Source organism: Cervus canadensis, chromosome 6, assembly GCF_019320065.1.
Source record: "Cervus canadensis isolate Bull #8, Minnesota chromosome 6, ASM1932006v1, whole genome shotgun sequence".
NCBI classification, from domain to species: domain Eukaryota; kingdom Metazoa; phylum Chordata; class Mammalia; order Artiodactyla; family Cervidae; genus Cervus; species Cervus canadensis.
In genome coordinates this window covers 76,893,128-76,904,745 of record NC_057391.1, presented here as the reverse complement: position 1 = coordinate 76,904,745, position 11,618 = coordinate 76,893,128, and the positions used below count along the sequence as shown (strand labels likewise).

General features: G+C 40.0%; 1 pseudogene; it reads left to right on the top strand.

Moving 5' to 3' along the window:
* Nucleotides 1–1,167: 1,167 nt before the first annotated feature.
* On the top strand, nucleotides 1,168–2,091 carry LOC122444317 (annotated as a pseudogene).
* The last annotated feature ends 9,527 nt before the right edge of the window (nucleotides 2,092–11,618 follow it).

Genomic DNA, 11,618 nt, shown 5'->3' with positions numbered 1-11,618 from the left:
ACAGAGGAAATTCCATCCCAAATCAGCAGAATGTATTCTTTTCAAGTGCATATAGAAGATTCTTCAGGATAGATCACATACAAGACAACAAACCTCAACAAGTTTAAGAGGATAGAAATTATATCAGGCCTTTTCCCCAGCACAATGGTATGAAACTAGAAATTAATTACAGAAAGAAAAATGGGGAAAACACAAACACATCAGAACTAAATAAACACACTACTAAAAACACAATGCATCAATGAAGAAATTAAATAGAAACTCAGAAAATACCTCAAGAAAAATGAAAATAAAACTAGAACTTTCAACAGTCTATGGGATGCAGTGAAAGCCATTTGATCAGGGATGTTTGTAGTGATATAGGCCTACCACAACAAACAAGAAAAATCACAAATAACCATCCTAATTGACCATCTGAAGGAATTAGAAGAGAACAAACAAGGTCCAGTGTCAGCAAAAGGAAGGAAATAATAGAGATCAGAGAGGAAATAAAACAAAGACCAAAACAAACAAACCACTAATAGAAAAGAACAATGACTCAAAGAGCTAGATTTTTGAAAAGAAAAAGAAAATTGATAAGCCTTTAACAAAAAGAAAAAAAGATAAAGGACCCAAATAAGCAAAAGTAAAAATGCAGGTTGATAAATTAAGACAGTATCACAGAAACTCAATCATAAGAGAATATTATGAACAGATATATGCCAACAAATTGACAACCTAAGAAGACATGGATAAATTTCTAGATATTAAATTTCTACACTATTCCAAGAAAGAATCAGAAAGAAAAAGATAATCTGAACAGACTGATCACTGGTAGTAACATTGAACTAGTAATCCAAAAACTCCCAGCAAACAAAAGTCCAACACTTGAAGCTTTCCCAGGGGAATTCTACCAAACAAAGAATTATCACTTATCTTTCTCAAACTATTCCAAAAAATTAAAGATTGAAGAGTTCCAGATTTATTATATGAGGCCACCATTACTGTGACACCAAAGGCACTACAGAAAAAGAATATTACAGACCAATATCTCTGGTGAATATAGATGCAAAAATCCTCAAGAAAATACTAGCAAACTGGGGGTCTCAGAAGTCTGAGCCAGTGGTTGGCAGCAGCGGTGGCAGCGGCAGTGAGCGGGTCTCAGCAGGCTCGCAGAATCCTGCACAAATGTCTCTGTACCCGTCTCCTGAAGACCTGAAGGTAGACAAGGTGATTCAGGCTCAGGCTGCCTTTTCTGCGAACCCTGCCAACCCAGCGATTTTATCCGAAGCCTTTGCTCCTGTCTCTCCAGATGGAAATCTCTGTCCTAAATTATATCCAGAGTTCTCTCAGTAATGGGCCTGAGTTTAAATGAAGAAGAAATACGTGCAAATAGGGCCATGGTTCCTGGAGCACCACGTGATGGGCAGTTGGTTGGCATGAACTTCCAGTCACTGGTGGTGACATGGGAATCTGCAGAGCAGAGATTAAGTAAGGAATCTGGGAAGTCATCTTGTGTAAGGATTAGGACAGAAAAAAAATCGGGCTCAGGCTGAAATCCATAGACAATGGTGCATTTGTTCAGCTCGTCCAGGCCTAGTCTTGGTCCTCCCTGTTGCTCTGTGGTTTGGGAACTAGGTGCTTCAGATCAAGGAGAACTGTGCAGGCCGGAGCTCAGATCAGGCACTCAGGGTGCTCAAACAGGCTTTTGGGGAGAAGATCATCATGACCATTCGTGACAGGCCCTTTCAACAGACAATTACCTTGAATAAGGATAGTACTCGTCGACTTTGTCTTTAAAAAATGGAAAAATCACATCCATTGTGAAAGATAGTTCTGCAGCTAGAAATGGTCTTCTCACAGAACACAACAATGGACAATGTTCTGTCAATGGACAGAACATCATTGGACTGAAGGACTCTCAAATCGCAGATGTACTCTCCACAGCTGGAAATATAATTAAATATAGTTACTGTAATAATCATGTCTGCTTTTATCTTTGGACACATTATTAAACAGATGGTGCCAAGCATAGTGACAAACTTGATGGATCACACCATTCCTCCAAGCATAATGAAAAGCTTGATGGATCACACCATTCCTGAGGTTTAGAATTCAGGGCACAGTGGAAACTTCCCAGAAGTTCTGTAAGCCTTCGGCAACTCACCTTTATATTATGCACATGAAGCCTTCCAGGAGCCAGTGAGCATTTGGTGTGTGAGGACCTTCATGTCTTACAGTAGGGCTGGGAATCTTACTGTTCGATCAGGTATCTTGTTCAGACATCAAGATAGTTGTAATCTTATCCTGGTTTTACAGTTGAAAAGACTTTCACAGACCAGTTTCTTTCCTGGGAACCTGATGCTTTCCTGGGAACCTGATCGCAGGATCAAAATCACTAGGCTCCAAAATAACTGTAGATGGTGATTGCAGCCATGAAATTAAAAGATGCTTGCTCCTTGGAAGAAAACTATGACCAACCTAGACAGCATATTAAAAAGCAGAGACATTATTTTGCCGACAAAGGTCCATCTAGTCAAAGCTATGGTTTTTCCAGTGGTCATGTATGGATGTGAGAGTTGGACTATAAAGAAAGCTGAGTGCTGAAAAACTGATGCTTTTGAACTGTGGTATTGGAGAAGACTCTTGTGAGTTCCTTCGACTGCAAGGAGATCAAACCAGTCAACCCTAAAGGAATTCAGTCCTGAATATTAATTGGAAGGACTGATGCTGAAGCTCCAATACTTTGGCCACCTGATGTGAAGAACTGACTGACTGGAAAAGACCGTGATGCTGGGAAAGAATCAAGACATGAGGAGAAGGGGATTACAGAGGATGAGATGGGTGGATGGCATCACCAACTGGATGGACATGAGTTTGAGTGAGCTCCAGGAGTTGGTGATGGCCAAGGAAGCCTAGCATGGTGCAGTCCATGGGGTCGCAAAGAGTCGGACACGACTGAGCGATTGAACTGAACCAAACTGATTTTTTCACAAGCTTTGTGAGTGGGATGACTGATACAGGCTCAGCTCTGTGTTAGACCCATCACCTTCACCCTGGGTATCAAGCAGTGCTATCGGATCACTTTAGTTCTGCGGTGTATTTGCATTTTTACTGTGTCACTGTAGTACATTTAGAATTAGTTTTCTTCATTTCTGTGTGTGTCACGCACCAATTAAGTAATACTGGTTTCATTCCATGTAAGCATTAATAGACAATGTGTGTAGCTGTAAGAGATTGTATCGATTGTCATTACATTTTAACTACTTAATGCACTTGAACTGTCACCTTAACTAAGTTAAGCATCTAGAATAAAAGCCAAGATGTAGTGACTGCTGCCTTTCTAAAACCAGATGCAGTTCTGCATTCAAATGAGATGTACACAAGCTGCACAGTCTGGCGGTACATCCTGAGCTACCACAGCTATCTACTTGCATTTGAGGTTTTCTAGTCCTTGTGACGGAGAAGACGCTGGCGACCCACTCCAGTACTCTTGCCTGGAAAATCCCATGGACAGAGGAGACTGCTAGGCTGCAGTCTATGGGGTTGCTAAGAGTCGGACACAACTGAGCGATTTCACTTTCACTTTTCACTTTCACACATTGGAGAAGGAAATGGCAACCCACTCCAGTGTTCTTGCCTGGAGAATCCCAGGGATGGGGGAGCCTGGTGGGCTGCCGTCTATGGGGTCGCACAGAGTCGGATACGACTGAAGTGACTTAGCAGCAGCAGCAGCAGCAGTCCTTGTGCAATGGGAACTTCTTCGTTATAAAAGTATCACTTTCTGAGAAATGAAGCACTATATATTCAGTGTAAAAATTCTTGAACTAAATAGGATGAACCTTGACTCCTTTTTTCACATGTAGATTAAGTGGGCTAAGACTTGATTGAGGCATTTACACGTTGTGTAGCCTAGCTGCCCTGGGACAGTCTCAGAACATTGTTCTGCTCATCTGTTCCATTTCCTGCCTCCTCCCTGCTCACAGAATGACAGGGGTACATCATCCTGATTTTTTTCCCCTCTCTTGGGTTTATGCCTATTCTATTTTAATTGAAAATGTGTAAATAAAGTTAAAAAAAGAAAATTCAACAATATGTAGAAAGGATTAAATACCATGATCAGGTAGGATTTCTTCCAGAGATGTGAGGATGATTCAACATTTGAAAAAAATCAATGTCATATACCACATTAACAAAAGGAAGGATAAAAAGCACATAATCATCACCATAGACACAGAAAAAGCATTTGACAAAATTTGACAACCTCATTCAGGATAAAAAATTTCATCCAAGTGGGTATAAAAGGAATGTATCTCAACATAATAAAGGCCATTATGACAGACCCACGCTAACGTCATACTCAATGTTGAAACTTTTTCTCTAAAATCAGGAACAAGACAGTGATACCCACTCTAACCATTTATATTTAACACATCATTGCAAGTCCTTGCCATAGCAGTCAGATGAGAAAAAGAAATAAATGTTATCCAAGAAAGAGTAACCTATTACTATTTGCAGATGATGTTGTAATATATGGAGAAAATTTTGAGGTTTCCAGCAAAAAATGATTGTCCAATAGAGTTGTAGGATACAAGATTAATATACAGAAATCTGTTGCTTTTCTACACATTAATAATGAACTATCATGAAAACAAAGCAAGAAAAACTCTTTCTGGACTCCGTATTCTGTCCCATTGATCTATATATCTCTTCTTACACCAATACTATCAAGACTTCATGAATAGGTAGCACGGACGAATCTCCGAAAATATACTGAGTGAAAGAAGCAATTCTCAAAAGAATGCATACTATTGAAATCTATGTGAGATCCTAGAATAGGCAATATTCTATAGTAATTGCATATTACATATTTTATTTGAATAAATATATAAATTTGACATGTAGTAAGTTTATTTTCATGCAGTTGAAATATTTTCTAATATCTCTCATGATTTGTCCTGTTATCCGAAAGTTATTTTAAGGCATGTTGATTTATGTTGAAATATTGTCAAAACAGGAGATGGCAAGATTGAACATCGACATTTTAGGAATCAGTGAACTAAAATGGAAAGGAATGGGCAAATTTAATTCAGATGACCATTATATCTACTATTGTGGGCAAGAATCCCTTAGAAGAAATGGAGTAGCCCTCATAGTCAACACAAGACTCTGAAATGCAGTTCTTGGGTGCAATCTCAAAAATGATAGAATGATCTCAGTTCATTTCCAAGGCACACCATTAAATATCACAGTAATCCAAGTCTATGCCCCAACCACTAAAGCTGAAGAAGCTGAAGTCAAATGGCTCTATGAAGACCTACAAGACCTTCTAGAACTAACACTGAAAAAGGAGGTCCTTTTCATCACAGGGGACTGGAATGCAAATTAAAAGTCAAGAGATATCTGGAGTAACAAGCAAGTTTGGCCTTGGGCTGAAAAATGAAGGCGGGCAAAGGTTAATAGTTTTGCCAAGAGAACGTACTGGTCACAGCAAACACCTTCTTGCAACAACACAAGAGACAACTCTACATATGGACATCACCATATGGTCGATACTGAAATCTGATTGATTATATTCTTTGCATCCAAAGATGGAGAAGCTCTATACAGTCAGCAAAAACAAAACAGGGAACTGACTGTGATGAACTACTTATTGCAACATTCAGACTTAAATTGAAGAAAATAGGGAAAACCACTAGAACATTCAGGTATTACCTAAATCAAATCCCTTTATGATTATACAGTGGAAGTGAGAAATAGATTCAAAGGATTAGATCTGATAGACAGAGTGCCAATGAACTATGGACCGAGGTTTGTAACATTGTCCAGGAGGCAGTGATCAAACCATCCCCAAGAAAAAGAAACACAAAAAGGCAAAATGGTTGTCTGAGGAGGCCTTATAAATAACTGAGTAAAGAAGAGAAGTGAAAAGGCAAAAGAGAAAAGGAAAGATAAACCCATCTGAATGCAGAGTTCCAAAGAATAGCAGGGATAAGTGAGAAAGCCTTTTTAAGTGAACAATGCAAAGAAATACAGGAAAACAATAGAATGGGGGAGACGAGATCTCTTCAAGAAAATTAGAGATACAAAGGGAACATTTCATGCAAAGTTGGGCACAATAAAGGACAGAAATGGTATGGACCTCACAGAAGCAGAAGAGATTAAGAAGAGCTGGCAAGAATACACAGAAGAACTGTACAAAAAGAGTTTAACTACCTACATAACCAGAATGGTGTGCACTCACCTAGAGCCAGACATCCTGAAGTGTGAAGTCAAGTGGGCCTTAGGAACCATCACTATGAACAATGCTAGTGGAGGTGATGGAATTCCAGCTGAGCTATTTCAAATCCTGAAAGATGATGCTGTTAAAGTGCAGCACTCAATATGCCAGCAAATCTGGAAAACTCACAGGACTGGAAAAGGTCAGTTTTCATTCCAATTGCAAAGAAGGGCTATGCCAAAGAATGTTCCAACTACTATACAATTGCACTCATTTCACATTGCAATTATACAAATTGCACAAATTTGGCAAAGTGAAATTTCACTTGAGCTAACAAGGTAATGCTCAAAATCCTTCCAGTTAAGCTTCAGCAGTACGTAAACTGAGAACTTCCAGATGTTCAAGCTGGATTTAGAAAAGGTGGAGGAACCAGAGATCAAATTGCCAACATCCATTGGACCATGGAAAAGGCAAGAGAATTCTGGGAAAATATCTATTTCTGCTTCATTGACTATGCTAAAGCCTTAGACTGTGTGAATCACAACAAACTGTGGAAAATTCTTCAAGAGATGGGAATACCAAACCAACTTACCTGCCTGCTGCAAAACCTGTATGCAGGTCAAGAAGCAACAGTTAGAATGGAAGTGGAACAAAAGACTGGTTCCAAATCAGGAAAGGAGTACACCAAGGCTGTATATGGTCACCCTGTTTATTTAACTTAGGTGCAGAGTACATCATGCAAAATGTCAGGCTGGATGAAGTATAAGCTGAAATCAAGATTGCAGGGAGAAATATCAATAACCTCAGATATGCAGATGACACCACCCTTATGGCAGAAATCTAAGAAGAACCAAAGAGCTTCTTAATGCAAGTGCAAGAGGAGAGTGAAAAACCTAGCTTAAAACTCAACACTCAAAAAACTAAGATCATAGCATCTGGTCCCATTACTTGATGGCAAATAGATGGGTAAACAGTGGAAACAGTGAGAGACTTTATTTTTGGGGGCTCCAAAATCACTGCAGATAGTGACTACAGCCATGAAATTAAAAGACACCTACTCCTTGGAAGAAAAGCTATGACCAACCTAGACAGCATATTAAAAAACAGAGACGTTACTTTGCTGACAAAGGTACATCTAGTCAAAGCTATGGGTTTTCCAGTAGTCATGTATGGATGTGAGAGTTGGACTATTAAGAAAGCTGAGGGCCAAAGAATTGATGCTTTTGAACTGTGGTGTTGGAGAAGACTCTTGAGAGTCCCTTGGACAGCAAGAAGATTCAACCAGTCAATCCTAAAGGAAATCAGTCCTAAATATTCATTGGAAGGACTGATGCTGAAGCTGAAACTCCAATACTTTGGTCACCTGATGTAAAGAACTGACTCATTGGAAAAGACCCCAATGATGGGAGAGATTGAAGGCAGGAGGAGAAGGGGATGACAGAGGATGAGATGGTTGGATGGCGTCACCAACTCAATGGACATGAATTTGAGTGAGCTCCGGGAGTTGGTGATGGACAGGGAAGCCTGATGTGGTGCAGTCCATGGGGTCATAAAGAGTTGGACATGACTGGGCGACTCAACAGAACTGAATGAAGATAATGGCGACCTCCTTCAAAAGGTCTTATGCACACACTGTTGTGCCCCTGACCCTGCAGCAGGCCACTGTTGACCCGTGCCTCCGCTAGAGTCTCTGGAGACTCATGGGCAGGTCTGGGTCAGTCTCTTATGGGGTCACTGCTCTTTTTCTCCTGGGTCCTGGTGTGTACAAGGTTTTGTTTGTGCCCTCCAAGAGTCTGTTTCTCCAGTCCTGTGTAAGTTCTGTAATCAAATCCCACTGGCCTCCAAAGTCAAATTCCCTGGGGGTTCTCAGTCCAGACCCCCAGGTTGGGAAATCTGTTGTGGTTCCTAGAGCTTTCTTAACAGTGTGAGAATTTATTTGGTATGATTGTTCTGCAGTTTGTGAGTTGTCTGCTTGGTGGCTCTATGGTGGGGTTAATGGTGACTTCCTCCAAGAGGGCTTATGCTACATGCTGTGTGACCCAGGTCTGCTGCAGCAAGAGCCCCTGCCCCTGTGGCAGGCCACTGCTGACCTGTGACTCCACGGGAGATACTCAAACACCCCAAGGCCAGTCTGGCTCAGTCTCTGTGGGGTCTCTGGGTGTAGTGTGCACAAGGTTTTGTTTCAGCCCTCCAAGCATCTCTGCTGAGTGTGGGGTTTGATTCTAGACATGATTTTGCCCCTCCTATTATCTTGCTGGGGCTTCTCCTTTGCCCTTGGACATGGGGTATCTTTTTTTGGTGGGATCCAACATTCTCCTGTCAATGGTTTTTCATCAGCAAGTTGCAATTTTGAAGTTCTCACAGGAGAAGATGAGCACATGTCCTTCTACTCTGCCATCTTGCTCCATCGATTTGATGGAGCTCCATCTTGCTCTGTCAAAGCCTCCTTAGATAACCATTTTGACCTTTTGCATTTCTTTTTCTTGGGAATAGTTTTGATCAACACCTCTTGTACAACGTTACGAACCTCCATCCATAGTTCTTCAGGCACTCTACCTGACTCCTAAGGTCATATATTAGCCACTTCCCATAGTTCTTTTGAGCAATGATCCAGTTCCTCTCATACTAAAAACTGTACAGCCCCACTTAGACCATTTTGAGGACTGACCCTAGTTATTGGTCTAGATGCTATGAGGGAAAATTAAGGACAGATCTTCAGGAGTGTAAGCATAATCTTTGGTGAAGCCTGGTCTCCAGGCAATGAGAGGATGCTCTCTTATAGCAAGCATTAAGGAATGAGTTCTGCTGGCCCAGAGTGTTCAAGAAAATCTCATGATTCAAGGTTTCAAGTGCACCCCCTCAAATGTTCTCATCCAAAATCTTAAGGTAACACTTCTCTCCTAAGAGGACTTTTAATTTTTACATAGGAAACAAACCAGAGATCTAAATCTTTATAATTTTGCAGCTGTGTGACAAATCTTGGGTATTATTTTCAGCACAGTCTGTAGGCTGAGATTCTCTGTAAACATTGTTATAGAGGTCTTGGGACTTTCATACCATGCCAAACTTTACAACTGAGACAGGGAAGGGATAAAAGTAAATCAAGCATATATTAGTGAGTGGCCACATGAGCAACTAGGACACAGTTCTACTGTGGACTCTCTGAGAGACACTGTCAGACACCTCAGAATTGTTCCATGAGGACTGGGGAAATGGTGAGATTTATTTGCAAAATCTTTCTCATTGATTAAGAGTTGCTTCCAGATGTATCAACTCCTTTTTGCTTCTAGCCTGCTCTGTGGATGGGCCAAATACACTGCTGTAAAGTCAGAAGCCACTAGTCTGTATAGGAATTGTCATCATACCACAGAAGATCAAATGCATGTAATCCTTGATGCAGCATCTATTTTCTAGGGAACCTGGGTACAGTAGATGATGACCCACCCTCCACCTCCCTGTTCCACCTAAGTTCACTGTGCAGGAGGCAGTTTCCTGCTGTGACAATTTTCCATCCTGTGGCAGTTTCCTACTTCAAATGCTGTATCTCACTTCTTTTTCTGATAGCCTTCTCCTACACCATGGAGGAATATTCCAAGGTGTGTTTCACATGACTTAGAGAGTTTACAGGGAATGGCTCCAGTAGCCCACAGGGGAAATTTGCTCATAATATACTCAATTTTGTGCCTCCCACATAAATTAACTCCACCTAAACCCTAATCTTAGTGCATACTTTTTAGGGAACTCCAATTATGACTCTATGTTCATTATGAGGAGGTTAATTTTAACCACTAATCTTGATATAATTGACAGATTCAGCCCTAATTAACTCAGCCAACATAAAATAACAATGCAGCTTTTCCTAAAATTAGAAATATTGCAAACGTTACAAATTCTTGAAAAAATTTTGCAAGGAAAATAATATGACTCTAACAAATTAAAGTACAATACAGAATCTTAATTTGTTAGTAAAACATTGGAACAACTGGATAGCCATTTGAAAAAAAAACATATGGTTGGGTTTCTGTTTCATTTCTTTTTTTGTCATTGTTGTTGTACCATTGATTCTTTATTTTTGTTATCACTGGAATGAGCCATAACAATTAAACCTTGTTGATGGAGAGGGGGAGAAAAAAGAGTTAAGTGTTGGGACTTCTCTGGCAGTCCAGTGGTTAAGACTCCACACTTCAAGTGAAGGGTACACAGGTTCCATCCCTGGTCAGGGAACCAAGATCCCACATGCCGCATGATACAGCCCCTCCCCCTCAAAAAGAGGTAAGTGTTGCCCATATTCATATGATATGGCTGTTGAACATGCTTGTGGGAATGTCTGGTAGACAACTGGGTAAATGAGAGTGGAGTGGCAGGGAGAACTGGAGAGCTAGAGCCTGGTGTCATTGCCCTGCAGGTGACGTTAGAACCCTGAGTCTGGATGGCTGCGGCCCCTTATGTTGTTCTCATATATTTAGAATTGTTCTTGGGAACTCTAGTCACCCTCAACCCTCATATGATAATCGTTGCAAAATCAAAAAGAGAAGTGTGGCATTCTGAAGACTTTGTGTAGAATAATTTACACTTTCCTCTTCCTATCTTTTCCCTTTTAAGATTTTAGAAATATTAATTTTCTGCATTCTCCTGTATTTCCATAAAAGAAACGGAATGAAACACATTATGATTCTGCTAACCCTGGTGGCACTCCTAGGTAAGGATATGTTTTGTTTTCTAATTTCCTAATCTAGCCATGCTAAGTCATAAGGGAGTTTAAAGGAAAAATATTTGAGCATTCTGTTTTTTCTCATTGTTTCCGCTTTTCAATTCTGATCTATAGAAAGAAACTCTCAATTATACAAATTATATTTTGCATGTCCATTGCTACAATGGATATGTGTTTAATTTTTTAATATATTTAAGGAATTTTACTTCTTGATGATTATATTTGCTCTCTGACAATTTGAGGGTTTTTTTCTTAGTAGATAATTGAAGATTTCATTTCTTATAGCAAAATAAAGTCCAAATTTGAGCTTGAAAACTGAAGTCAGCATAATCCTAGAAAATAAAAAGGATTATCTCAAAATTACTGCAAGTGAAAAATGTAAACCCAGTGAATGTAAAATAATATTAGACTGATAAATTTTACTGTAACCAAATTTAATATTTTTATACAAAAACAGGAGCTTACCTTGTGGTTCAACGGTTAAGAATCCACTTGCCAATGTAGGAGACATGTGTTCCATCACTGGTTGGGAAGATCCCCTGGAGAAGGAAATGGCAACCCACTCCAGTATTTTTGCCTGGAAAATCCCATGGACAGAGGAGCCTAACGGACTTCTTGGGGTTGTAAGAGCTGGATATGACCTAGCAACTGAACAACGACAACATACACAAAATAATTTCAAAAGAGAAACAATAGATTGGAGCAGCT